Source organism: Lissotriton helveticus, chromosome 7, assembly GCF_964261635.1.
Source record: "Lissotriton helveticus chromosome 7, aLisHel1.1, whole genome shotgun sequence".
NCBI lineage: Eukaryota > Metazoa > Chordata > Amphibia > Caudata > Salamandridae > Lissotriton > Lissotriton helveticus.
Genome location: NC_136068.1, coordinates 387,861,999 through 387,889,628, shown reverse-complemented (window position 1 = coordinate 387,889,628; position 27,630 = coordinate 387,861,999). Strand labels below are relative to the sequence as shown.

The following is a 27,630-nucleotide window of genomic DNA, read 5'->3' as shown; positions in this document are numbered from 1 at the left end:
GCCACACGGTGCAGGGATATTTAGGGGGGCATCATAGGTGCCCCACAGACCCCATTGCGGAGGGCAAGGGGGCCCATAGTCACTTTCCGACAGCCTTTCCATGTTCTTCAATGTTTTGTACATTTTAGTGTGGCTGCTTAATTTTTGGTCAATCTCCCTTTTTGAACTCCTCATTAGCACAAGAAAGTCAAGCGGGGCTCATCCCATCCTGCCGCTTGAAATCTGGGGTGAAGTTGCAATGGCATTGATCTAAACATATGCCCCTAATTTCTTCTGACTCTGACCCAGTCCTGTAGTTGGTAATGGTGCACCCCAAATTCCCCGGGCCATTGTCCACTGTAGTAAACCGCGGCCTTCAAAGAAACCATGTTGCAGATTTTTTCCTGAAGCTTCCACATCACTCTGGTATGACTTTGAGAGTCACAGGCTGGCGACCCCTCTCCCAGTACTGAATGGCGCTATAGAAACTGTTCCCAGGCACTTCACACTGGTCCAAACTTCTGGACTGACAATCATGTCCTCACCAGTTCTGTGTTGGTACCAATGCCAGCTCCGTTGTCGCTAGTCCCAGGCCCAGTTTGCTGATCTCTGTACTGGAACTGACTCACCAGGCCTGTGTTGTGCTAGAAGATTACAAAAACGCAACCAGATCAAAACCCTCTTCCTCTTCCTCTTTGGCAGCACTATCAATTGCTAGGGTCCTTTTTTTGGATCCAATGTTGATGCAGTTTATGGTAAACAAAATGTTTCCGATGATGATGAGTCAAACTGCTCCCTCTTCAATATACAGATGAGGGATTGTATCGGGAATTAAACAGCAACCGTGGGCTACGTACATCCCCAAAGACAGTGCTAAACTCACCACCTGAACCACCAATGGAAGAAAGTGCCTCTTTTGCAATGGTAGTGTGAAGAGCAGCTGAAGTACTGGTCTTACATGTGCCTTCAATGGAAACTAAGGCTAATTTGTTGACTGAAGTTCTTTAAGCAGGCCCAACTTCATCTGAGTCACTTTTGCTTATCAACAAGGCACTTAAAAGACACCCTTAGGGCCACCTGGACTCCGAGTGCTCTGGGTCGGTAAGTCAATCCTTGGCCAGACAACATGGACTGCCCCGGATGACCCTGATTTTCTGACAAAGCTTCCTATGCCTGGAAGCCTGGTGGTTAAGGTGTTCACTAGTAAAGCAAACCCAAATGTAATTCTAACCAATCCCCCAGATAGAGAGTTGCAAAGTTTTGATTTCTTTGTCAAGACATAATTCTCTTCAGCTGGCTTGGGCCTGCAATTCTTGAATGTGCTGTGCCTTCTGAGCAGGTATCAATCATACTTATCAGAACATGGCCAGTGAGATCTTGACGGGTGTCATTTGAAGATTTAGGGTCTCTGTGGCTCAAACAATACAGGATGGACAGAGTGCTGCAAGATATGTATTGTTTGCTGGCCTGGATACTCCTGATTGTACTGACAGGGTTATTGGCACCAGTGTCATGCTTAGAGGGTGTACCTGGATGCCGTCCACATGATTCTCAGAAAATGACCATGCATCCCTATGACATGCCATTTGATGGGTTCAGATTGGTTGGTGGAAAAGTTGATTTGTCATTTAAATGATTGAAAGATAATCTAACCAGGGCACAATCTTTGCAATTATACCCTTAGTCAAGCAGTGCCACCAACAGTACTGGAAATACAGAGGCTATTTGAGAAACCTAGCCTACCGACAATATCGGCCCTCCCAAACTATATACAAGCAGCAAGACCCGGTCATTAGGACAGAGGATGCAGCTGAGGTTATTCGTACCAGCATGGATGGTAGTCTTTAACACCTTCAATGCTATGGGGATTTTTCTCCTGTGCTGGCACTTCATAAACACCAGTATTCATGACGAGCTGGGCTCGTCATCAGCGTAGCAGGAGGCTACTGCATGACGAGCCCAGCTCGTCATGAGCGTGGAAGGGGTTAAACTCCTATTCCCAGTTGTAGGGGTGCCAAGCCACTTTGGTTTGCCGTCACGCACTCACGACCAGAGGGTAGGGGACAAATTACGACATTTTCTCCCAGTTGAAGGTCCATTACATCAAACCTGTGTGATGAGGCTAACCCCTGCCTTTCTTGTTCTCCCTGTCCCACATTCCTCCCATATTGGAACATCTCTAAGGAGACCCCTCCACTATATTGATCCAAGAAGTCAATCTTTTGCTTGCTAAAGGTGTCTTTTAGAGGCTGCAGGATTCAAAGAGAGGAGTGGGGTGCTAATCCCGCCACTTCCTCTTGCCGAATAGCATAGGCCTCACATCAATTCTAGACCTGTGACCGTTGAATGCCCTTCTGAGGGCATTTAAATTGTTGACGTGTGCCTCATGTCCATTTGTGTGTGGACCCAGAAGACTGGATGGTGTCCGCCAACTAGCTGGATATGTATTTTCATATACCTATACTGCAGTTCTCCTCACAGTACCTGTGGTTCAATGTGTGGTTGGAGCACTTCCATTTTCAAGTGCTCTGTTTCAACTTCACCTCTGCCTCTCAGGTGTTCATGAAAGTGATGGCAGTGGTCACATCCCAACTTCTGAGGTTAGGAATACATGTATTTCTGTACTTCAGTAATTGGATGTTCAACACTGGCTCCCTGCTTTCGTACGTTCCTACTAATTCAGTAAGACTGTGATTTTGGGCAACATAAGCATCAAAACATGGGGGACTGTGTTCGCTCATACCATCAGAATATGTTGACCTTGTTCCTGGCTAGCTCACAGTGCGCCATTTGGACCCCTAAACCTTACAGGCGGCAGATGGTGTCTGCAACCTCAGAACTTGGTGACTCCAATTACCCCAAGTAACATAGTTTTGAGGCTTCTTGGCCTTCTGGTCTCATACATCTTCCACATCTCAAACACCAGGTGGCATTTCACAGCCTTTTATTGCTACCTGAGATTTCAGTGGGTTTAGCAGCAGGGCTGCCTCCCCAATTCCATCCAGATTTCACAGACGACCACTCCGAATCATCTGTTGTGGCAGACAAGCATCATCTGGCCTGCAGCAGGCTGCTCTCTTTTCTCTGCCCAGACTGCATGATTGTGACTGATCTGTCACTGCTTGGCTGCGGGTGGGTGGTCACTTAGGGGGTGTGAAGATAAGGGGCCTCTTTTGCCTGGTGGAGAGCCAGATCCACATCAGTCTTCTGGAGCTTTACCGTTCTATCTGTCCATAAGAGCATTTCTGCCATTTCCGCTGGATGATGGTAAAGGTCCTCATGGTGAACTCAACTGCCATGTGATAGTGCAACAAGAAGGGGAGCCGGGTCTTGGAACCTTGGACATCTTCGCTCAGTGGGGCTTGCCCTTAAGAGCCATTGCTCATGCACTGGAGTTTCCTCTAGGAAAAACACTAGGAGACTCATTCCGCTTGCGAAATGGTGCAGGACTCCTGTATGTGTTATGTCTTTTGCCTCGAATTTTGAGCAAAATCCGGCCCAAGTCACCTGAATTGACGCAGACGGGGTCAGGAGAATGATATCCTGAGCTCTTGAGCCTGAGCATTTGCTCTTCATCCTGGCTACCCTTTGGACCTCCTGCCTCAGCTACAAGTTCACTAGAGACTCCATAAGCTACACCTCAAAGCAATGAGATTGGGCAATGACATCTGAACGCTTTCTAACTGCAACCTGAAGGGATGAATGTCATCCTTGCAATCGAAGCCTGTCAACAAAAAAAATCTATGCCAAAGGCTGGGAAAAATTTGTAACCGGGTGTAGGGTCTATCAATTTGATCCTCCATAGCCCAGACTTACTGATGTGTTACTGTTTGTTGTATCCTTTATCCAGAAAGGCTTGGCAGTGGGCACATTTAAGTGTTAATCTCTACCCTTTAAACCTTTTAGTGTTTGCCTGATCAATTTTCTGTCTCCTTAAATGACCTGATGCATTTTGTCAAAGATCTGAATCACGTGGACCCTCCAAGGCCATTCATAATGCTACATTGACATTTCTTATTTACAAGCCCTTTGTGTGGATGCACAGCTGATCAATATGACTCCTGATGCTTAAAATGCTACTCTTTATGTTCCCTTTCTTAGCGTGGCACATGAGTGAACTGCAAGTGCTCTTGGTGAAACCTCCCTACACCACCAACTTCCTTGATAAATAAGTGCTATGGACTCCCAAAACCACCTTGCCCAAAATAGTGACGTCTTTTCAGGTTGGCCAGTCAGTCCCTCTGCCAGTGTTTTTGATCTCTCTCACAATTTTGAAATACAAGGAAAGGCTCAATTGGCTAGACCCAAAGAGAGTTTGGAGATTTTATATTGACTACAAGAAAGACCATTATGTGGTTGATCAGCTCTTTGTGGATTGTTCTGCATATAAGAAAGGGAAGGTGGATCAAAAGAGGACCCTGCAAGGTGGATTGGCCTCTGCAATTAAATCTACTAGGCGTCGGCTCTATTTTGGGCTGCTTCATTGGTAGCAGAGGCAAACGCATGGTTGGATGATTAAACAACCTTTTTGAGCTATTTTTATGAAAACAGTTGAGAAACCAGACAGACATCCAACAAGGAAGTACTGATGTTCTTTTCTATGTGTCCCATTTTTGTCCAACTAAGACTACCTGGATTTAAAAGAAGTCATAATACCTCTAGCCAGGGTCTTCAGGAATTAATTAAGTATAAGTTTCCGGTCAGTCAGCATTCTTTTCTGAGCTAGATGATGCTTCTCATTGAACCTCACTTCCTGGAGCTCAAAAATGAACAGTGAGACAAGTGATTCTCAGAACCACTCCATTTATCCTGAATCATTTGCCCCTGCAAGGTAGAGGTCAGCTTCTCTTATGCTTCTGCCATTCAAGAAAAACCATATGCAGATTGGTACTGCCAGGCGTCTTCTGTCTGAGAATGATCACAGATTAAAGTCTAAGTTGTGCCTGTATTGTTCAGGAGGAAGTCACTTAGTCAGAAAGGTCTAAATCATTCTGCCAAGAATCCAGAAAATGCCAGGGTTCTGTAAGTGAGGAGGATGTGGGTTTTAATGGCTTCCTTGTGTAGGATCATCTGAGAACTATTTTAGTGCTTTACAGATGTTTGTCCATGATGCTGAGGCAAATTGGATAACTTGAGTTTTTAAGGCTATTCCTGAACATGTTGAAATGGTGGACAGAAACCCCATAGTGACTGGGGCATTAAAGGAAGCAGCATTTCATTGGTGGTATTGTTTTGTACTTCCAAAAAGACAATTTTCTTTGAAATGGTTTCTTCTAATGATGCCTTAATTATTGTATTACTGTGGTTGCTCATGCATTACCTTTGCATCAACTGGGCTACTTGGATAATATATCATCTCAGTTCTGCAATGGGCATTAGTTGTGCTCTGGATATGATTGATCCCCTCCTGCAGGAAAACACGAACAATTGAAGAATAGAACTATAGCTTCACTAACCCAGATTCTTTGAACCTGACATTTCAGGATTATTCGAATACCTTCAGCAAACCGATTGAATTTTCCTTACCTCTACACAGAAAATTTAATTGTAGAATAACAGAACCTGGACTGCAAATACTTTTTGGAAGAAAAATATTTTCTGTCTGAAAAGAAAACCAAAACTCTCAAGGAATATCTTGAGGGGATTTCATAGAATGGTTTTAATAGTTCTTTCCTTTCCTCCAATTGGTGCTTCCATGTTTTTGTAAAAAAAAAAGAAAAAGACTCCAATATTGATATTCTCTGCCCTTTGTGAAAGATTTTCTGGGAGTGTTAAAGGAGTCACCATCTTTACCAAGCTTGTCTGCGTAATGCTTATTATCTGTTATAGATAAAATTGGAAGATGAATGGAAAGCTGCCTTTCAGGCATTTTGAATATTTGGTTATGCCCTTCCACTTGCCCCAGCATTATTTCAGAAGTTCATGTACTATGTTTTTGCTGATTTTCTGAACCAATTTGGGGTCGTATATGTAGATGATAAACCCCATTAAAAGTCAGAGCTCATGTCGGCAGTGTCCTTTCTCGTTTTAGGCTACATCAACTGTTCTGCAAGTCAGAAAAGTGTGAATTTGAGTAGGAACAAACAGAAAGTCTTGTATTCCTACTTACTACTTGTGAAATGTCGGTGAATCTTAAGAAAATAGCATTAATTCCTGATTGAGCCAACTACTGTGAAAGAAATCAAGTGTTTTTTGTGTTTTCCTAAGTTTTGTCAGTTCATTTCTACTTTTTCCAGATTTACTAGTAGTGTTACAAGAATCATCATGAAAAACGTATTTGATTTTTTTTTCTAAGACCCTTCCTGAGAACAAGCCTATCTGATAGACTTCTAGTCCCAGATTCCTTACCTTAGAATTATCCCCAGGAGTCAGACTGGACCGGGAATTTTTCTGTGAGCAGTTTCACTGCACGGCGGTAGGTGACATTGTTTGACGTTGCGTGGTTTTATCTGCGCTGGAAGTGATGCACGAGGTGTCTATATAGGTGACATCCCAGCACCCTGACCAGTTCTTTTCTTTCCACGCCAGTCGGCGCAGATCCAGAGAAAATCTACTCTCAGTCATCTATTGATTGACCTTTTGTCAAAGACTTTTTGAAACATTGTCTCCTGGTGTGGCAGGATATCCATGAAGAAGGCTTGTTTTAAGCCCCGTAGCATCTGTCACCGGCAGATGTCAGAGAAAGATCCACACCTCTGTCTTTGGTGTCTTGAGCGTGATCACGACACCAAGACCTGCTTTGATTGTCGTGCTATGCACCCCAGGTCCTTGAGGGAGCGATCCCTCAAGCTTCTTGCAGCTCAATGTACAATACAACAATGATTTTGATCCCGGTTGAGAGGAAGGTCCTGGGATCGGTCGCGAAGCCATCGATCTTCATCGAGGTCGTCTGGGTAAGTCCCACAAGGAAAAGAAAAGCAAAAAGTCAAAGAGGTCAACAACTTCGCCCCAACTTTCGAAGTCATTTGATGAGACAAGGGAATGTCAGCATTAACTGCCTGGTGTCACGATTGAACCTGCGCCTGTATTGTATCTGCGTTAACCTGAGTTTCCTGGAGCCAGAGTGACCCCCTGCCCAAATCTGTACGTTTTATCAGGCATGCACCTCATATTTCGGTGGTCCTTCTCCGCATGGCGCACCTTCAGGCCCCACAGGGTCGGGATCGGCCCGTATTTGGTTTTCGCCAGCAGGTTCGCCCCCGGTACCAGTTGGACCCCTTATATGCATGGGCAGATCCGGACTGACGCCACTCAAGCCATCTCGAACTTTCCCAGCCCCTTCGCCGATATTCCCGGTGCTGCATCCCCCATTCTTATCCCCAACTTTGACACGGAGGTGGACGGCCGTCATCAGACGCCGCCTCCAGCACCGACAGGAGCCATTTTTCCCATGCTGGAGCCTGAGCCCTATTCCTATGGGCTAGGACTTGAGGAAGATTGGCATGGGCCAATGGACCCTTATGTATACCAGCCCCTGACCCCAGTGCGAACAATTGGTGTGACGATTTTGCAGATGCCAGCGGACAGGGCACCTCCCCAGATACTGGCTTGGTCTCTCCTCCTACTGTGACTTCAGAGTAGTGTGCCTCATTTGCAATGGTGGTGAGAAGGGCGGCCAAGGTCCTGTACCTTATGCTACCCTGGTAGCGGTCAAGACGAACGTCTTGATGGAGGTGCTTTCAACCGGGAGACACCCCATTCAAACCGCTTCTTGCGTTTAACGAAGCCCTCACGGATTACCTACTCAGAGCCTGGTCCAAGTCCTGCAGAGGAGTCTGGTGAATAGGACAAAAATCTGCAACCTTTGCTCAGGCCCAGGGGACCCGAAGTTCCTTACACAACACACAACTCCACCGAGCTTGGTGGACAAAGCCTCCACCTCCAAACTAAATCCTGGTGTATTCCCTACCATGCCAAAGGACAGGAATTCCAAGTGGCAGGATACCTTAGGCAAGATGATGTTTGCCTGCACCAATCTGGCACTGCAGTCTGTGAACACCTTCTCTGTTGGACCAATACTCCCACTCACTCTGGGAATCGGTTACGCAGGTGCTGCCTATGGTCTTGGAGGAGGCCCGAGCCATACTCTCCTAAGCTACTGCTGACAGGAGGAACGCTGCTAAGTTCACCATTCGCTCTGGACTGGATTTGTCTGACTCATTGGCAAGCGGTTTTATCATCTGTGTCGCTTACACTCCATACCTGGTTGAGAACCACTAGCTTTTCCAGGGATGTCCAAGCCTCGCTCGTGGACATGCCATTTTATGTCTCCGATCTCTTCAGAGACAAGGCAGACTCAGCACTAGAGTGCTTCAAGGACAACAGCGCTACGGCCAGGTCCTTGAGCACTTCCATGTCCCCTCACCAACCCCAGTACACCTTTCGCAGTAATGGAATGGGCTTCTAGCCGCATCTCTACCCACCCAGCCACCACCAACCTCTTTGTGGCCGAGGACACTGTACCCCACTGGCCTCCAGGGTCAGGCAGCAAGAGGTTGGGCCAGTCACCACTTTCCCGGCAGCTGCAGTTTCCTAGTCTCTTTAGTTTACCCTACAAACAAAAGGTGGGAGGCAGGATAAACCATCATCCCCACCACTGGAGGTTGATAACATCTGACCGCTAGGATCTCGAGATTGTCCGAAGGGGCCGTTCGTGTCTACCCATCCACCCATGTCACCTACTTGCGACAGGCAGACTGAGGACCACATCTCCTTAAGTTGTGACTTTATTGGGCAAGGGAGCCATAAAGAGGGTGCTGGCATGAGAAGTAGGTAGTGGTTGCTATGGTGGTATTCCTGCTATTTTCTGGTGCCCAAGAAGGATGGAGGACTTAGTCTTATCCTAGACCTGTGCCCCCTCGATTTTTTTCCTGAAGGAGAAATTCAAACTGCTCACGCTTGTGCAAGTCCTGTCTGCCCAAGACTTGGGAGACTGGATGGTAGCGTTGGATTTGCTGAATGCTTATTTCCACATCTCAATCCTGCCTGGCCACAGACGTTACCTGTGGCTCATAGGAGGCCACAAACACTTTCAGTTCACTTTGCTCCCCTTTGGCCATACCCGCGCCCCTCTGTATTTCACCAAGGTGATCGCGGTGATTGCAGTTGTGGAGATCAGGGGTCTCGGTCTTCCCCTATCTTGACGACTGGCAGTTGTCAAGATAGATTTACCCAGGCAGTCCTCTCCCACCTCTAGACTACGATGGACCTCCTGCACTCACTGAAGTTCACTATCAACGTGCTGAAGTCCCACCTGACCCCTTCTCAAACGCTCCCTTTTATCAGTGCTGTTCAGAACGCAGTGTAATGTCTGGTATATCCTCACGTATGGCGAGTCCAGGATGTTCAGGCTATGAATCCAATGTTTGATCCTCTATTCTGGATTTTGATGAGACTGACTCTGAGGCTGCTGGGCCTCATGCATCCTGCTTGCGCCACATGACCTCTTGCATGTGCGGACTCTGCAGTGTGACCTGAAGTTCCAATGTACGCAGCATGAGGGGAATCTCTCGGACATTTTCCAGATCTCGGAGGACACTACAAAAGCTCTGCAGTGGTGGTTAACAAACCTTGATTGGATCCCTGGCAGACCCCTCTCCCTTACCTAGCCAGATCTAACAGTAGTAACAGATTCCACCATCTGGGAGAAGTGGAGACCAGAGGCCTCTGATCTCCGGCAGAATCTGTACGACACATCAACCTGTTGGAGCTCCAAGAGCTTTGGCTGGCATTGAAAGCCTTTCCACCCTCCATCAAAGGAAGGCCACTGCAGGTATTCACAGACAACACCATCTCCATATGGTTCTAAAACAAACAGGACGTGGTGGGGTTGCGAACCCTCTGTTAAGAGGCCCTGCTTCTCAGGACATGGCTGGATGGTATTTTCCTGGTGATTCAACATCTGGCGGGATCTCTGAAAGCCAGAGATGACTAACTTAACCGAAAATGCCTGGCAGATCACAAATGGAGCTTCCATCCGGAGGTGGTGCAAAGTCTATTTCCGCGGTGGGAAGAACCTTGCTTTGTTCTGTTGGCTATTGCCGAGAACGTGCAATGTCAGCACTTTTGCGCGCTGAACTTTCCAAAGTGGCTCTCACTAGGAGATGTTTTTTTTGTGTGAGTGGCGCTACGTCCTGTTACACCTTTCCTCCCATACCACTTCTGCCCAGAGTTCTGAAGAAGGTCAAGAACGACTAGGCTCAAGTCATCCTTGTGTCTCCGGACTGGGCTCGGAGAGTCTGGTATCCCGAACTGTGGAGCATGGCCATCATTTCCTCCAATAAGACTGCCTCTTCAGGCGGATCTTCTGTCGCAGAAGCAGGGAAGGGTTCTGCACCTGAACCTGTCAACGCTACACCTTCATGCGTGGAGATTGAGCAGTGACAGTTGGCAGCTTTCGACTTTCCACCCACAGACTGTGATGATATCTTGGCAGCTCAGCATCCCTGCACAAAGACGGTATATGCCAGCCGTTGGCACATGTTTGTGGCATGGTGCACAGCCAAACAGTCAGACCCCTTATCTGCCCCCCTTTCCATGGTCTTGTTGTTTATCCTTACCCACACCTAGCAGAGCTCTGCATTGGGCTGCTCAAAGGATTACTTATCTGCCATCTCTGCTTACCTGCGGCTGCCAGATCAACCTTCTCCCTTCAAGTCTCGTATTGTGAATAGGTTCCTTAAAGGTCTCCAGCATGTTACCACCCACTCCATTTGTTCTCTCTCATTGGGACCTTAATTTGTTTCTTAATTTTCTGGTGTGTGCTCCCTTTGAGCTACTTCACACCTGCCCTCTTAGGCTTCTCATCACTAAGACAGCCTTTTTGGTGACAATTACATTTGCCAGGAGGTTAAGTGAATTGCAGGCGACCTCATCTCATCCTCTATATGTGTCTTTCTTCCCAGACATACTGGTCCAAGTGAAGAAATAAATACCACAAAATTGAGTAAGATCAAACAGTACAGCCAGTTATTATAGTAGCATTATAAATCATAAAAACTTATGAAATAGCAAATAGCTTACTGACTTTACCTTGAACTTCACAGAGGCCATAAATTAGAACATTTTAAAATAATAGCCTTAAAATTCATGCAATAAGTACAAAAAAGTAAAAATCACTGTAAACAATTTCACACTTTTTTAAATTGGTTTAAATCATATTTGCAGACCCACTTCTGGGAAGGTGTTGCTTGGGTATCTATTCTAAGGGAAGGAATCTAAGGCTAGAAATCTCTATCATATGAACAAGTTACTTACTTCCAGTAATGTCTTATCTGGTAGAGACTATCTAGCCGTAGATTCCTTACCGACCGACCCTTCCTCTTCTCTGTACAAGCAGATTTTAGAGTTAAGGGCCGCTCCCCTTTTCAGGTCCCTAGTTCCACACACCAGTGTTCTTTGTGGGTCCGGGCTTCTGGTGTGAAAAGTCACGATTAGAAACTGACATCCGTGTGCTGGAGTTACACCTATATAGGCACCACGCACGTTACTTACGGTGCGGACAATGCCACCTACCAGCGTTCGGGGGACTGCTCAAGAGAAATTTCCAGATGCAGTCTGACACCTGGGGATAGTTCTAAGGTAAGGAATCTGCGGCTAGATAGTCTCTACCAGGTAAGGCATTTCCGAAGGTAAGTAACTTGTTCTTTATCCTCCAATGAGCAAGCTTTTTAAGATCTTAAGCATGCATTCTCTCAGGCTCCAATTCCTTTGTATCCTAATCTAGTAAAATAATGTATTGTTCAAGCAGATGGTTTAGAAATAGCAGTAGGATCAGTCTTGTGGCAGGTTCAAGAACATTAATTTGTGTCTCACACTCTATCTCCTTGCAAATGCAGCTACTCCATCTGAGAGAGAGAACTCTTGGTAATCAAACATGCCCATTAAGAATATCAACATCTTAGAATTGAAACCAGAGAACATTTTGAAATTAGACTTTACCACAGAACACTTCAGGGCCTGTGCAACCTGCATTGTATTGATTGTAGACAAACCGGTTGGGCTTCTTCTTTCAATATGATCGCACTTTTACCTGTCTACCTGGTTCAAAGACTATTTTAGTAGATGCTCTTTTCCACACTATACCGATTCTCCTACTGCTTCTTTACCAAAAATGTATCTCTTCCACTGATATTTGTAGCTATACAAATTCCTTTAGTTGGATAGGGTGAACGAAGCCCATACTTACCTTGATCAATCTAAATTGAAAGAATTGTCATGCAAGAGTACTTTGAAACAGTGGATGGCCTTTATTTCTCATTGCAAGCCTGGCTGATTCCGACAGAAGAGCTAGAAAAAGAACTTATGAAAGTATGTCTTCACACTGATCTTGCATGTCACGTCAACCAGAGATCTAGTCTTGAGATCTTTCTGATGTTCATCTGTGAAATTAGATGTCCAACAGTATGCCATCCAGACTCATTATTATGGCTATCTGCTATGTCTTTGAATTCTACCGGAATTGTTTTACAGTTCCCCCAGTTTTTAATGTTGAACTTCATATTCCAATAGGTTTCAGGTTAACACATATTGTTTTTCTGAAATGGCTTATTTTCCCCATTTAAAGACCTATTCTTGTGGAGAAATGAGGCTCAAACTTCATAAATGATATATTCACCTACATGTTATTCCCACTCCCATAATTTCTTATTGTGTTCGCACAACTTTTATCAAAGGCGCTTTGCTCAGCCAAAGGAGCGCAGCAAGCTCTTTCTTCAGAGTTCTTCAGAGTATCATTTTCAGACCAACTGCCAGACTGAGAGGGTGAATCCATCTCTGAAACAATATGTTCGAGGCATATGCGCTGCAGATTACACGCTGTGCATAAATGGCCACCTAGTGTTGGGCACGGATGTTTGCAGTTTGTTTTGTTGTTGAAAAGTCTTTGGAAGTCATGGGATAGGTGACTCCTCCTTTGGATTATACCGTGCATGGGCATCGACTCCATCCCCAGATTATTTTTTTCCGCCACCGGGCTCTGATGTGTTTCCAGCGCTCCGTGTTGGAACCGATTTCCTTCGGCACGCAATCCTCACCAACTTACAGAAAATTAGTTTCGAACGCTTTCCCAGTCGACGCTACTCTTCAACACCAAAGATTTCGATTCCGGTCATTGTCGACGGCCTTCGGGCCTAACTAGGCCTCGACTCCAGCTCATGGGAAGGATGCCATTTAAAAAGTGTCCTCAATGTGGGTCGAAGTTTCCCCACACCGACCTTCAGGAAGTGTGTAACCTTTGCCTCTACCCGGTGCACGAGGCCAGAGATTGTTCCGCTTGTGCCTCTTTCCGCTCCAAAAAGACTATCCGGGACCGAAGACCTAGGAGAACAATGGCTCGATCTTCAGCTCCCATGCCGGACGACATCTTTAAAGAAGGCGCCAACGTCCCAGAACAACACGACATCGACACCAACTCTGAGGCAGAAGATTCAGAAGTCGAGGGCATCACTCCAGCACAGCGGGTTGTAAGTAAGACCCCGACCCCGACCCTTCCTCAACACCCAAAGAAGGCCTCGGTCACATCCTCGCCCTCGGGCTCAGGTGCACACCGACACACTGCTTCTACGGCACCACCTTCGGGCCCGGCTAAGAAGCTAACTAAGCCTTCAGGCGACTCGGGCTCGAGTCGGCCTTCACACGGTGCCGGCACACACCTACCGGCACCGAAAAAGACAACATCATCGGCCATGCCAACATCCAAACCACCGGCGCCAAAGCATACCACTACTCCTTCTGCACCGAAACCCAGGATGGAACCAAGGAAACCCGTTTTGGATTCAAAAATACCACCGGAACCGAAAAAACCATCGGATCCCAAAAATATACCGGAGCCGAAAAAATCTTCGGAGCTGAAAAAGACTCCTGCTTCTCCGGTTAAAGACATTGCCAAAAAAACCAAAAGAAACCGCTTTGATGCCGAAACCTCCCTCCGCACCTAAAGGTCAGCCTCCTGCAGAGGACTTATTTCAGCCAGACCCTGCACAAAAGACTCTAGCTAAAGACCCATATCACTGGGCAGCTACCTTTAGCTTCAAGAAAGCGGCCACTGGATACACCAGCGCCAGCTCCTCATTCAAAGAAGGACATGGCTACCTCTCCCTTAAGACTTCCTTCCCCTTCTCCACCTATACCATCACCACCTGCTCCCCTACTGCAACATTCCCCTACATCCTCTATCATACCAGACGATGACAATAGGGATGATAGCTCTGATGACATAGGTGCTCACAAGGTGATCCATCTATTCCTCCAGGCTCACCTGACCCGTGGGACGATTCTAACACCGCAGACGTCCCAAATGTCCCTCAAGATGACGTATACCCCTCAAGCCCTTCCCCACCAGAAGACACTATGGGTTTTAATCAGTTGATACACAGAGATGCGCAATATCATGGGGTAGATATGCATACAGACCCTGTAGATGAACACTTTTTAATGGATACCTTTGATAATGCACAAAGGTCCTCATCCATTTTACCAATGCTTAAAGAAGTGATTAAGCATGCTCCTGAAGTCTTCAAAGACCCAGTCAGAACTCTGGTCATTAACCCTTGAATAGAGAAAAAATATAAAGCTGCCCCTTCAGACCCAGCATATATTAAAAAGGTCCAGTACCACTAGACTCACTTGTAGTTTCCAGTGCACGCAAGAGAGCAAACTCACGAACATCAGGTGAAGCGCCCCCACCAGATAAAGAGTCTAAGCTACTTGACGCATCAGGGAAAAGAACTGCGTCTTAAGCAGCAAACATGTGGCGTATTGCCAATACACAAGCATTATTGGCCAGATATGACGGGCACATTATGACGAATTAGAATCACTAATGCGGCACCTCCCTGATAAGTACAAAGATAGAGCAAATTAGCTTATCCAAGAAGGGAAAAATATTTCAAACACCTCCTATTCGGTGTGCACTTGATGCAGCAGTCACTCGCTCCAGGGTAGTTAACACCAGTGTTTTATTGCGTAGACATGCCTGGCTACGCATATCGGGGTTCAAACATGAAGTCCAAAGTGCTATACTTAATCAACCCTTCGATGAGCAACACTTATTCGGACCCAATGTAGATGTATTACTTGAAAAAATGAAAAAGGATACAGATACAGGCAAATCTATGGGAGCCTTGCAGTCGCAGGCTCCCAGGCGTTCATTTCGCCGCTCATCTTATCGAGGCGCCACCAGGGGATACTCTACAGACACACCTTCTACCTCATACAAAGCCCCTACACAATCCACCTATAGTAAGGGCTACCAAAGGGGAGGTTACAGGGGTAACAATAATAACGGCAGAGGTAAAAACAGCAACTCCCACTCTGCCTCTACCCCTGCCCAATGACTCCCCTTCCCTTCCCCCGTCCCATTCCACTCTTGACGGGGGAAGACTACAATACCTGCCAGCTTGGGAAAACATCACATCAGACAGGTGGGTGATTCATATAATCAGTCAGGTTACTGTCTAGAACTAACATCCACCCCCCCAAACATACCACACAAGCAGCGTCCTAATTTTTTTAAAATATATATATATATATAATTAAATAATAAATAAATAAAAAAACATAATAATAATCACAAGAACATTTAACACTGCTCAGACAGGAAGTAATATCCCTCCTGCAGAAAAATGCAATAGAAATAGTCCCAAAGCATCAGCAAAACAAAGTAGTATACTCCCTATATTTTCTTATCCCAAAGAAGGACGGATCTCTAAGACTATCCTAGACCTCAGACCTCTAAACATTTACATACAGTCGGATAATTTTCATATGGTCACACTCCAACAAGTCCTTCCACTCCTGTTATAAAACGACTTCCTTGTCACTCTAGATCTCAAGGACGCCTACTTCCACATTCCTATTCACACAGCGCACAGAAAATATCTCAGATTTTTGCTAGACGGGCAGTACTACCAGTTCAAAGTGCTCCCATTCGGAGTCACAACAGCGCCAAGGGTGTTTACCAAATGCCTAGCAGTAGTAGCAGCACACTTAATAAGACAACATATTCACGTCTTCCCATACCTAGACGACTGGCTCATAAAAGCCAGCTCATACAGCCAGTGTGTACAACTAACTCGCGCTACTGTTCAACTGCTTCACGACTTGGAATTTCTAGTAAATCCAGTCCTCTAACCTGAAGCTACAGCTGTATAGAACTATAAACCAGTTATATTATACTCCTCAAAGAATTTCTAGCTGGGCATTGGGGGCTCGATCCAACGACAGAACAAAATGCCCGAAATGTGATATGGATGCAGCAGGTATAGAACATATGCTTTTTTTGTGCTCGGCGTTATCTTCATATTGGAAGGGGATGATGGATGTTCTAGCTAGTAAACAAATTATTACTCCAACTCTTACAGCACATTTGGTCCTACTTGATATTCAGGATGTCAACTGTCAATATAAAGATTTAATAACTATAATATTTGCATGTGCTAGGTTATTTATTGCAAGATCATGGATATTAAAAGAACCTCCGAATGTTATCGAATGGTGGACCGTGATAAACGAAATAAATGTAATGGAACTCTCGTTAGCTAAACTCACAGGTCCCAAGGCCTTGAAAAAGAAGGAAAAAATTTGGCGAAACCTTTTTGATCTGTAAAATTTCATAAAATCTCTTACTTATTGAGGCCAGTAAAATTTGTGTTTACTTCTCTTGTAAATTTATACTTTCTCTTATAATATGTAATTGTGGATCCTCTGTCTCTGATGTGACTTGTCGGTTTAATAGAGAACTTTTTCTTTCTATCTGTTTATTTCATGCTATGTGAAATGTACTAAGTTGTCTTTCTTACAACAACAAAAACAGGTATTGGGTTTAAATTAGAGAAGATGGATTTTATATTAAAAAAAAAAAAGGAATTCACAGTAAATCACACCAAGTCACATCTGCAACTTTCACACATACAACAATATCTCGGCGCTACAATAAACACCCAACTGACACTAGCCTATCCCTCTCCAACCAGGATAACAAATGTACAAACTCTCCTAACAAAATTCAAGCTGCAACACTCGCTTTCAGCTCGAGTGTTCATGCAGCTTATAGGAATGATGGCATCTTGCATATTTATAGTACCTCACGCAAGACTGCAAATGCGTCCACTTCAAGAGTGCCTAGCACGCCAATGGAAACAGGCTTGTGGTCAATTAACAGACCTAGTGTTGGTAGACAGTCGGACTCCTCATTCTCTGCAATGGTGGAGCACCAAAAACCTTTCAAAGGGCCAACCGTTCCTAGAGCCAGTTCCTCAGATAGTCTTGACAGCAGACGCATCGCTCTCCGGCTGGGGAGCTCACCTACTGCATCAAACCATGCAAGGCAGGTGGACACCGCAACAAAAGGTTCGAGGCATGTGGGCTGCTAAATTCATATCTTAGCATTAGATCGCCGCCTAGTGTTGGGTCCGGATGATCGCACATTGTTGTCCTGGAAGAGTCTTCGAAGTATCCTGAGATAGGTGGCTCCTCCCCTGGACTACAGTGCGCATGGGCATCGGCTCCATCCCTAGATTGTTTTTTTCCGCCATTGGGTTCGGATGCGGTCTCGACGTCTCTCTGTCGGAACCGAGAAAAACTAACTTTTTAAGGCCAAAAGGCCTTGTTTTCATAGCGTCGGTATTGTTTGCGCACGGTCTCGAGTTCTTCCGTCTCTTGGAGTCGGAATCAGCGGAGTGCTTACGCTCTTCGGACATCGAGGCCTTCTCATCGCCACACGACTGCAACTTTACAGCATGGAGCGGAGTCCGTTTCAACTCTGTCCGCTCTGTGGGTCTAAGTACCCACATATAGATCTACACCCGGTCTGTAACAAATGCCTTTCGCCAGACCATGACGACGGCAACTGCAGGGCCTGCGCGCAGTTCAGGTCCAAGAAAACACTCAAGATTCGGCGCGCGGTGCGCCTTGAAGCGAGACAAGCGGCCCCAGATCCAGAAAACATCTTCGGCGACCAAGAAGACGAAGACCAGAGTCATCATCTTCAAATCTCCCCGCCCGAGACGGAGGTCGAGGCGTATCCGGAAGACGGCGACGGAGTCGCGGGTCAAGGCCTTGAATACGTCGAAGAGGTAGGGGACGTCGAAGAGGTTTATGGGGCCGCGGAAGATAGCTCAGGGGACGAGCTATGCCCCGAAGGTTACGAAGATCGAGATCGGGTCACGGGATCGCCTGTCGGCCTTACCCTAGACCCCGTACCGCAAGCCACGGCCCCGCCTTCCGGCCCGGCCACGGACAAACTTGCTGGGCAGGCCGTATCGAAACCGAAACCTACGGTATCGACTACACCTAAAATGGCCGACCCAAAAACGAAACCGAAACTTATGGATTCGAGCACACCTAAGATGGCGGCCGTGCCAACGAAACCGGCCAAACCGCTGCTTCATCGACTCCGTCGACCTCCGGTCCACAGAAGTCGAAGAAATCTGTTGATTCCACCGTGTCAAAATCGACGCCGGTGGAGGGATCCTCTAAGAAGGGTGGTCGGCACGGGTCAACCGCTGCGGCGCCGTCAAAGCCCGCAAAAGCCAGCGAAACGGCTCCGGTTCCGACTGGGACTCCGTTAGTCGGACGCGTGGTGGAGACGGAGCCGACAAAGTCACACGGATCGAAGGCTGGTACATCTGCGCATCGGTCCAAGGACTCTGGGTCGGCGGCTGCGACATCTTCGTCAAAGACTCAAAAGGGCCACCAGGACGTCGGATCCGAGGGCAAGGTCAAGACCTCCTCGTCAGCGCCAAAGGCCACTGAAAGTGACACGTCCCTCATCGCCTCTTCACTGCACAGAATCAGAGAGAAGGCCTCTGCTACGTCGGCTCCGATGCCATCGCCACAGAAGCCGATGGACATTCCGGTTAAGCCTGCGGGTAAACTTCTCTTCCTTCTGCCGCCAAAAGAGGCGCCGAAGGCCTTTTCAACGAAATCGACGCCAAAGAAGTCGGATTCTTCAACGGCAGGGGCACTTTCAAGTCGGGTACTCGACTCAGATGAGGATTCGGAGCGTTTTATCGACGCAGACACGGGCAAGTTGACCCTTTACAAGAGGAGAATCACTGCACAGCCAGTGGACTCCTATGTCATCCCCCTCAAGAAGAAAAGGCTTCCTCAGGACGCTTCAGGCCTCATGGAACCTATCCAGCCTCCTCCAAGAAGGAGCCCAACTCCTTCCCCAGAACAATCTGAGGGTGAGGGATATGATGAAGATGACCAGTACAATTTCCCCATCAATGAACCAGAGGCACAGCCGGATTCATATGATGACATTGGTGACCAAGGCACCCAGGATGTGGGCCAAGACCCACAGCCTGACACACAGCCTTTCAGTGCACGTGCATCCCCAACTGAAGATTCTGCTGGTTTTCATGCACTCCTTGAAAGGGCAGCTGCTAATCATGATGTGGACATGCATGCTGACCCAGTAGAAGAAGACTTTCTATTTGACACTTTTTCAGTCTCTGAAAGGACAGTAAAGACACTGCCTATGCTCAAAGGGGTCCTCAAACATGCTGCGGACATCTTTAAAGAACCTACCAGGACGAGAGTGGTCAATCCACGTATTGAAAAAAAGTACAGACCAGCACCTGCAGACCCTGCATACATTCGGGGACAGTTGCCGCTAGACTCCCTGGTGGTCGCAAATGCCCGCAAGAGGGCCAACTCCCAAACTACGGGTGAAGCTCCTCCCCCGGATAAGGAGTCCAAAGTGCTAGAGGCAGGAGGCAAAAGAGTAGCTGCACAGGCTGCCAACTTTTGGCGTATTGCAAATACACAGGCACTCTTGGCACGTTATGATAGGGCGCATTATAACACCCTAGAGCGGGTTTTAGAACACCTGCCTTCGCAGTTTCAAGAGGGCACCAAACTGCTTATAGAAGAGGGAAAACTGATCTCCAACGCAGCCATCAAGTGTGCACTTGATGCCGCAGACACAGCAGCTAGGGCCATTAACACTAGCGTCATGCTGAGACGACAGGCGTGGCTCCGCGTATCGGGGTTTAAACCTGACATACAAACGACGATACTTAATCAGCCAGTCAATCCTGATAGACTGTTTGGTCCAGATGTTGACACCACCCTTGAAAAGATTAAAAAAGACACCGAAACTGCTAAGTCTATGGGGGCCCTACAATCACAACAGTTTCGGGGCAATAATTTTCGTCGCTCAGGTGCACGTGGAGTCACCAGAGGACAGATGGGTCAACAGTCACAATTCTCTAGAGGTGGAGCACAATCCTCGTACCCCAAACAGAACAAGGGGGTTACCGAGGAAACAGCACCAGAGGACGCGGCAGAGGGAACAACAACTCCCGCTCCTCTGCCCCAACCAAACAGTGACTCTCTGTCACTGCCCCCCGACCACTTGACACCTGTCGGGGGGAGACTACAGCAGTTCCTGCCAGTCTGGAGAAACATCACCACAGACAGGTGGGTGCGACAGCTTGTACAGTACGGTTATTGTCTAGAGTTAAAATCCACTCCACCCAACATTCCACCAAGGCAACGGCCTATGTCCGCAGAGCACTTGCACTTATTGCTGCAGGAAGTAGTGGTGATTCTGCAAAAAGGCGCAATCGAGCTAGTGCCAGTAGAGGAGGAAGGCACAGGGGTATATTCCCTGTACTTCCTTATTCCAAAGAAGGACGGATCTCTCAGACCCATTCTAGATCTACGTCCCCTCAACCTGTATATACTGTCAGAACATTTCCATATGCTCACACTGCAACAGATTCTTCCCTTGCTAAACCAAGGGGACTTCTTAGCAACCTTAGACCTCAAGGATGCTTATTTCCACATACCACTACACCCGTCCCACAGAAAATACCTCGGGTTCACTATCCAAGGCAGGCATTATCAGTTCAAAGTCCTACCCTTCGGAGTGACCACAGCCCCAAGAGTGTTTACCAAGTGTCTGGCGACAGTAGCAGCGCACCTCAGGAGGCAGAACATCCATGTCTACCCCTACCTGGACGACTGGCTCGTTCAAGCCAAGTCGGAACAACAGTGCGCTGCGGACATGTCGACTACCATTCACCTCCTTCACGATCTAGGTTTCTCGTTGAACTACCCAAAGTCGCATCTTCAGCCGGCACATGTCCGGCAATTTCTAGGTGCGACGATCAATACACTGACGGCCATGGCTCAACCAAACCAAGTCCGGATAGACAGCATACAGTCTCTAATCCAGAAGTTCAGACCACAACACTCACTTCCAGCGAGAGTGTTCATGCAGTTGATAGGCATGATGGCCTCCTGCATCTTCATAGTCCCTCACGCACGGTTACATATGCGCCCGCTCCAGGAGTGCTTAGCAAATCAGTGGACACAGGCTCAAGGACAATTAACAGACCTAGTGTTGGTTACCAGTCGGGCATACGACTCTCTGCATTGGTGGACTCCACACAACCTTTGCAAGGGCCGACTGTTCCAGGAGCCAGTGCCACAGATTATCCTGACAACGGACGCATCTCTCCAGGGATGGGGAGCTCATCTGCTCACTTACACAGTGCAGGGACTATGGACGACGCAGCAACAGAAGATGCACATCAACTATCTGGAACTGATGGCAATCTTCATGGCGCTCAAGTCCTTCATTGTACATCTGTGCAACAAGGTAGTGTTAGTCCGGACGGACAACATGACCGCGATGTACTACATTCAAAAGCAGGGGGGCACCCACTCGCCACAGCTGTCTCATCTGGCTCAGGGCATGTGGCGGTGGGCCATTCAGAGGAACATCTTCCTCATGGCAGAACACCTCCCGGGCAAGGACAATCAGATGGCGGATCTGCTCAGCAGATACAGCCATCAAATGCACGAGTGGGAGTTACACCCATCTGTACTCCACCCGTACTTCCAGCAGTGGGGTCATCCGGAGATAGACCTGTTTGCAACAAAAGAAAACGCAAAATGCCAACACTTTGCCGCCAGGTTCCCTCACCCACAGTCGCAGGGGAATGCGATATGGATGAACTGGTCAGGCAAATTTGTGTACGCTTTTCCGCCAGCCCCTCTGATACCGCTGGTGGCAAGAAAGCTAAGGCAGCACGCGATGACTCTCATCCTGGTTGCTCCAACGTGGGCGCGCCAAGCATGGTACACCACGTTCCTCGAACTCTCAGTGGTGCCGCATCAAAGACTGCGCCTCACGCCCAGACTTTTGACGCAGAACCATGGAGAAATTCAGCATCCAGATCCGCAACAGCTCAACCTGGCGATCTGGCTCCTGAAGTCCTAGAGTTTGGATACCTTAACCTACCTCCGGAATGCATGAACATCATCAAGGAGGCAAGGAAGCCAACTACCAGAGCATGCTATGCTGCAAAATGGAAGCGTTTTGTCATTTACTGTACAGCCAATGACATCAACCCGCTAGATGCATCTATCCCTAACATCATTTGCTATCTGCTACATCTATACAAGTGCAATCTAGCGTTCACTTCTATTCGGATACATCTATCCGCCATCGCAGCTTATCTTCAGAATAGGCAGCACCTCTCTGTCTTCAGGGTGCCTGCCATTAAAGCTTTCCTTGAAGGTCTGAAACGAGTCATTCCCCCAAGAACACCGCCAGCTCCGGTGTGGAACCTCAATGTGGTCCTCACCAGACTGATGGGACCACCATTTGAGCCACTGCACTCGTGTGAACTCCAGTTCCTGACGTGGAAAGTGGCTTTCCTAATTGCTATTACGTCACTGAGGCGTGTTAGTGAGCTACAAGCGCTCACAATCCAAGAGCCATTCATTCAGATTCATCCAAATAGGGTAGTGCTACGTACTAACCCCAAATTCCTTCCGAAGGTGGTGTCACAGTTTCATCTCAACCAAACTATTGACTTGCCGGCATTCTTCCAAAACCCACAAACGGTGGCGGAAAGAATGCTCCATACGTTAGACGTACGGAGGGCGTTGATGTACTACATAGACAGGACACAACACTTTAGGAAAACGAAACAACTTTTTGTTGCCTTCTCACCACAACACAAAGGCAACCCTATTTCCAAAGCAGGAATAGCCAGGTGGATTGTTAAGTGCATCCAAATATGTTATCAAAAGGCCAAGCGCACTTTAACAATACCCCCAAGGGCGCACTCCACACGCAAATTGGGGGCATCCATGGCTTTCCTAGGGAACATTCCTTTAGAGGACATTTGCAGAGCAGCCACGTGGGTTACACCACATACCTTTACAAAACACTACTGTGTTGATGTGCATTCCAAGCAGCAAGCAGCTGTTGGACAGGCTGTTCTCAAGACACTTTTTCAGGTTTCTGCAGCTGGCACGGGCAACCGCCGCTGATGGAGGGACTGCTATGTATTCTATGCTAAGATATGAATTTAGCAGCCCACATGCCTCGAACTGAATATGCTACTTACCAGTATGCATCTGTTCTTGGCATGTAGGGCTGCTAACATTCATATCGCCCACCCTCCTCCCCGGTGCCTGTCGCAGCTGCAGATATACTTTTGTATTCAATCATTAACATGGACATCCTTTACACTTTTCACTCCATCTTCTGCCACAATGGCGAAAAACAATCTAGGGATGGAGCCGATGCCCATGCGCACTGTAGTCCAGGGGAGGAGCCACCTATCTCAGGATACTTCGAAGACTCTTCCAGGACAACAATGTGCGATCATCCGGACCCAACACTAGGCGGCGATCTAATGCTAAGATATGAATGTTAGCAGCCCTACATGCCAAGAACAGATGCATACTGGTAAGTAGCATATTCATTACTCCACATCAACCATTGGAGTTACTAGCTGTTTTTCTAGCTCTAAAAGCATTCCAAAAACAAGTATCTGGCAAAGCTGTCTTAGTTCGCACAGACAATATGACAGCCATGTACTACATAAACAAACCAGGGGGGGACACTCTCTGCAACTCTCTGTTTTTTTTTTTATATATATATTTTTATTAATTATAACACAAGAGTAGAAATGTACATTTCGGGTATCGTTGGTATAACATATTACAGTGGCGAACGGGCAGATGAAATGAAGAAATACAATCCAATTGTAGGCCTCTGGAAAGTATCAATACCAGCCGGAGCTGGGACAAAACAATACAAGACAAATAATCATAAGCAAACATTATCAGAATCTGCCCACCAAGGATACAGGATATAAAATTAGACACTCGACACCCGAATATGCATAACAACAGGCTCAGGAGAATATGCCACATCTCTTGTGGAGAGGGGAAAAGGGAAAAGATAGGTCATAGAACAAAAGAAAGGAAAAATAAACCCCCCCCCCACAACCCCCCACCCTGCACCCCTGCGGATGGCTACGACCTAACCCCACTAGCAGCGTGCCTGTCGCCCCCTAAGCTACACCCCAAGGAAGGGAAAAGACGGAGGAGGAATATCTTACGACCCAATGCGGGCTCCCGGACTCCCCTCCCCCCCCGCCGCGAACAGATGTTCCCCACCATGGTACTAAGAGAGGTAAAGCAGACTTATAAGCAAACTGATGGAGAAATCACCAGGAGAGAAAATACCATTCCGCCCATCCCCAGACATAACAGAGGCAGCAAATCCCATTGTCGAACACAGTCAGTACACCAAAGCCAAAGAAGCAGAATCCCATATGGCCCTCACTCCCACCGATACCACCCAGCAGTGTCAAAGGAAGCCTCTGTACAGAGTTAAAACAGTCAAGTTCAACCCTGGCCTCTACGATCCATCACACAAACCCTCTCCGACAGGACCAGCACAATAGCAAAAGAGTCAAAACGTTGTAGAAAGGGGAGAAGATCAATATAGCATGAAAGGGTCAGAAGAGTCAAGTCTCGAAGTCTATCAGGGATACGAAAGTCAATCCAATGAATACCGATGGAGGTCTCCAGAAACGAAGAAAGAAATAAGTCCTGTGAGGGCGATGACTTTGCCGAGTTTGCTGGCTGGTCAGGGGCTCCAGTCGCGGGCCGCTGTAGTTGCGCAGATATAATAGGCGTCAGATTAGAACGATGCTCGGGGTTCTCCTCCCGGATAAAATCAAACTTTGCGGGGGTCACCATATGGTGCGGGTCTGACTCTGGGCTAGGGTCCGGTCTCGAACAAACAGTCTCGATGCGTACAGTTAGGTTGTGGAGAGCAGCCTCCATTTGCCAGTGAAGAGCCCCGATGGCGGCCATGACGGTCCCCAGTGTCGGTCCACACGCCGTCCGATCCATCTCCGCTTAATCGATGACAAAGCAGGTCATCTACCCCGGAGGCCGGCTACTCCGGGGAAACCAACTGGAGTGGGGTGGGCGAAGTCGACTGGCGACTGTCAGGCTGTGCGCTCTTTACACCGCTGCCGAGAGCGGGGGGCCCCCCCGCGGACCCCGAGGGCTGCAGCAGGGTCCCAGGAACCGGACCCCCACTCACCGCGGCATCCACGTCTCGTCGCTGTCTAGCGAATATACGCAGGGACTCGAGACAACCACCAGGATCGAGAATTCGTGTCACTCCAATGAGACCGGACCCTGCCAGGTACCCGCGGCCGATGTTGTTCAACTGAAACCCGGCTGGGTCAGTACTCGAGGCCCCGGCTTACAGTCTGGAGAAGGCCCGAAAATGACAGACGGTGTAACTTCGTCAAAAAAGGTGAGAAAGACTCCGGGATTGCGTTCCTGGACTCGGTGACGATTCGGACACACGGGAGTCTGGCGGGAGGTCAGGATTAAGTTCAGGATATATCCACCAGCGACGGAGGTCGACGGAGCCGGGAGCTTATGCGGCCATCTTGGTTGCTAGCGTAGCTCCTCCCTGTGCAACTCTCTGTTAGCACAGCAGGTATGGAGATGGGCTATACCACTAAAAATCTTCCTCTTAGCCCAACACGTTCCAGGAGTACAAAACACCATGGCAGATCTGCTAAGTCGACAGACACAGCAGATCCACGAGTGGGAACTTCATCCACAAGTTCTTCAACCGTTCTTTCAAATGTGGGGACGACCTCTGATAGACCTCTTCGCCACCCTCGAAAACGCAAAATGACCAAACTTCGCCGCCAGATATCCACACCCGCTGTCAGAAGGCAATGCGATATGGATGAACTGGTCCGTAAAATTTGCGTACGCTTTTCCTCCTCTCCCACTACTTTCGTTAGTGGTACGCAAGCTACAGCAACATTCCCTAACACTCATTCTAGTTGCCCCAACTTGGGCCAGACAACCGTGGTACACCACGCTGCTGCAACTATCTGTGGTACCTCACAAAAACTAAGCCTATCTCCACGCCTCTTAACACAGAACCATGGAGAGATCAGACACCCGGACCCAGCTCAGCTCAACCTAGCGATCTGGCTCCTGAAGTCATAGTTTGGTTACCTCAACCTTCCTCCAGAATGCATGAACGTTATTAAAGAAGCCAGACGCCCCACTACTAGAGCATGTTATGCAGCTAAGTGGAAACGATTTGTAATATACTGTCAAAACAACCACATAAATCCTTTAGATGTGTCTATTCAACACATCATAGGATACCTATTACACCTTCAAACGTGTAATTTAACTTACACGCCTATCAAACTACACCTTGCTGCCATTGCAGCATATTTACAAAATAGATAACATCTATCTCTGTTTAGAGTACCTGCTATAAAAGCTTTCATGGAAGGACTCAAAAGAATAATCCGTCCCAGAACGCCACCTTCATCAGTGTGGAACTTAAACATTGTTCTTACACGGTTAATGGGACCTCCCTTTGAACCGTTACACAAATGTAAATTGTGATTCCTAACTTGGAAACTAGCTATTACTTCTCTCAGGAGAGTCAGTGAACTACCAGCATTTACCATTCAAGAACCCTTTTTGCAAATGCATCATAACAAAGTGGTTCTACGCACTAATCCTAAATTCCTTCTAAAAGTCATATCACCGTTCCATCCAAATCAATCTGTTGAGCTGCCCGTATTTTTTGCGCACCCACAAACAGTCCCAGAAAGAGCTCTACACACCGTAGACGTCAAAAGAGCATTACTGTACTACATCGAAAGGACACAAGCTTTTCGAAAAACTAAGCAACTTTTTGTGTCTTTTTCACCACCACATAAAGGCAAGCCCATATCAAAATCGGGGATAGCTAGGTGGATTGTTAAATGCATGCAGATATGTTACCAAAAAGCCAAACGTACATTAACAATTCCTCCAAAAGCCCATTCTACAAGGAAAATAGGGGCTTCAATGGCATTCTTAGGGAACATTCCCCTAGATGATATATGCAAAGCAGCTACATGGTCTACACCGCACACATTTACAAAACAATATTGTGTAGACGTGCAAACTAAACAACAAGCCACTGTGGGCCAGGCTGTACTAAAAACTCTGTTTCAAACAACTGCAACAGATACTGGTGGTCGCCGCTAGGTGTGGGTACTTCTATACAATCTATTCACAGTGTGTAATCGACAGCTCATATGCCTCGAATGGAAAATGCTACTTACTAGTATGCATGTGTTCTTGGCATGTAAAGCTGCAGAGTTACACACGCCCACCCGGCTACCTTTATCTGTTCCAGTATTATCTTAATTAGGTACATCACTACTTCTTGTATAGCTCCATCACTTCCCTAATGGCGAAAAACAATCTGGGGATGGAGCCGATGCCCATGCGCAGTATCATCCCAAGGAGGAGTCGCCTATCCCGTGACTCCCAAAGACT

At 47.3% G+C, this 27,630-nt stretch overlaps 1 protein-coding gene across 2 annotated transcripts in view; it reads left to right on the top strand.

Moving 5' to 3' along the window:
* Positions 1-27,630, top strand: part of NFS1 (NFS1 cysteine desulfurase) — a 658,188-nt gene that overhangs the window by 493,977 nt on the left and 136,581 nt on the right. The window lies entirely within an intron of this gene.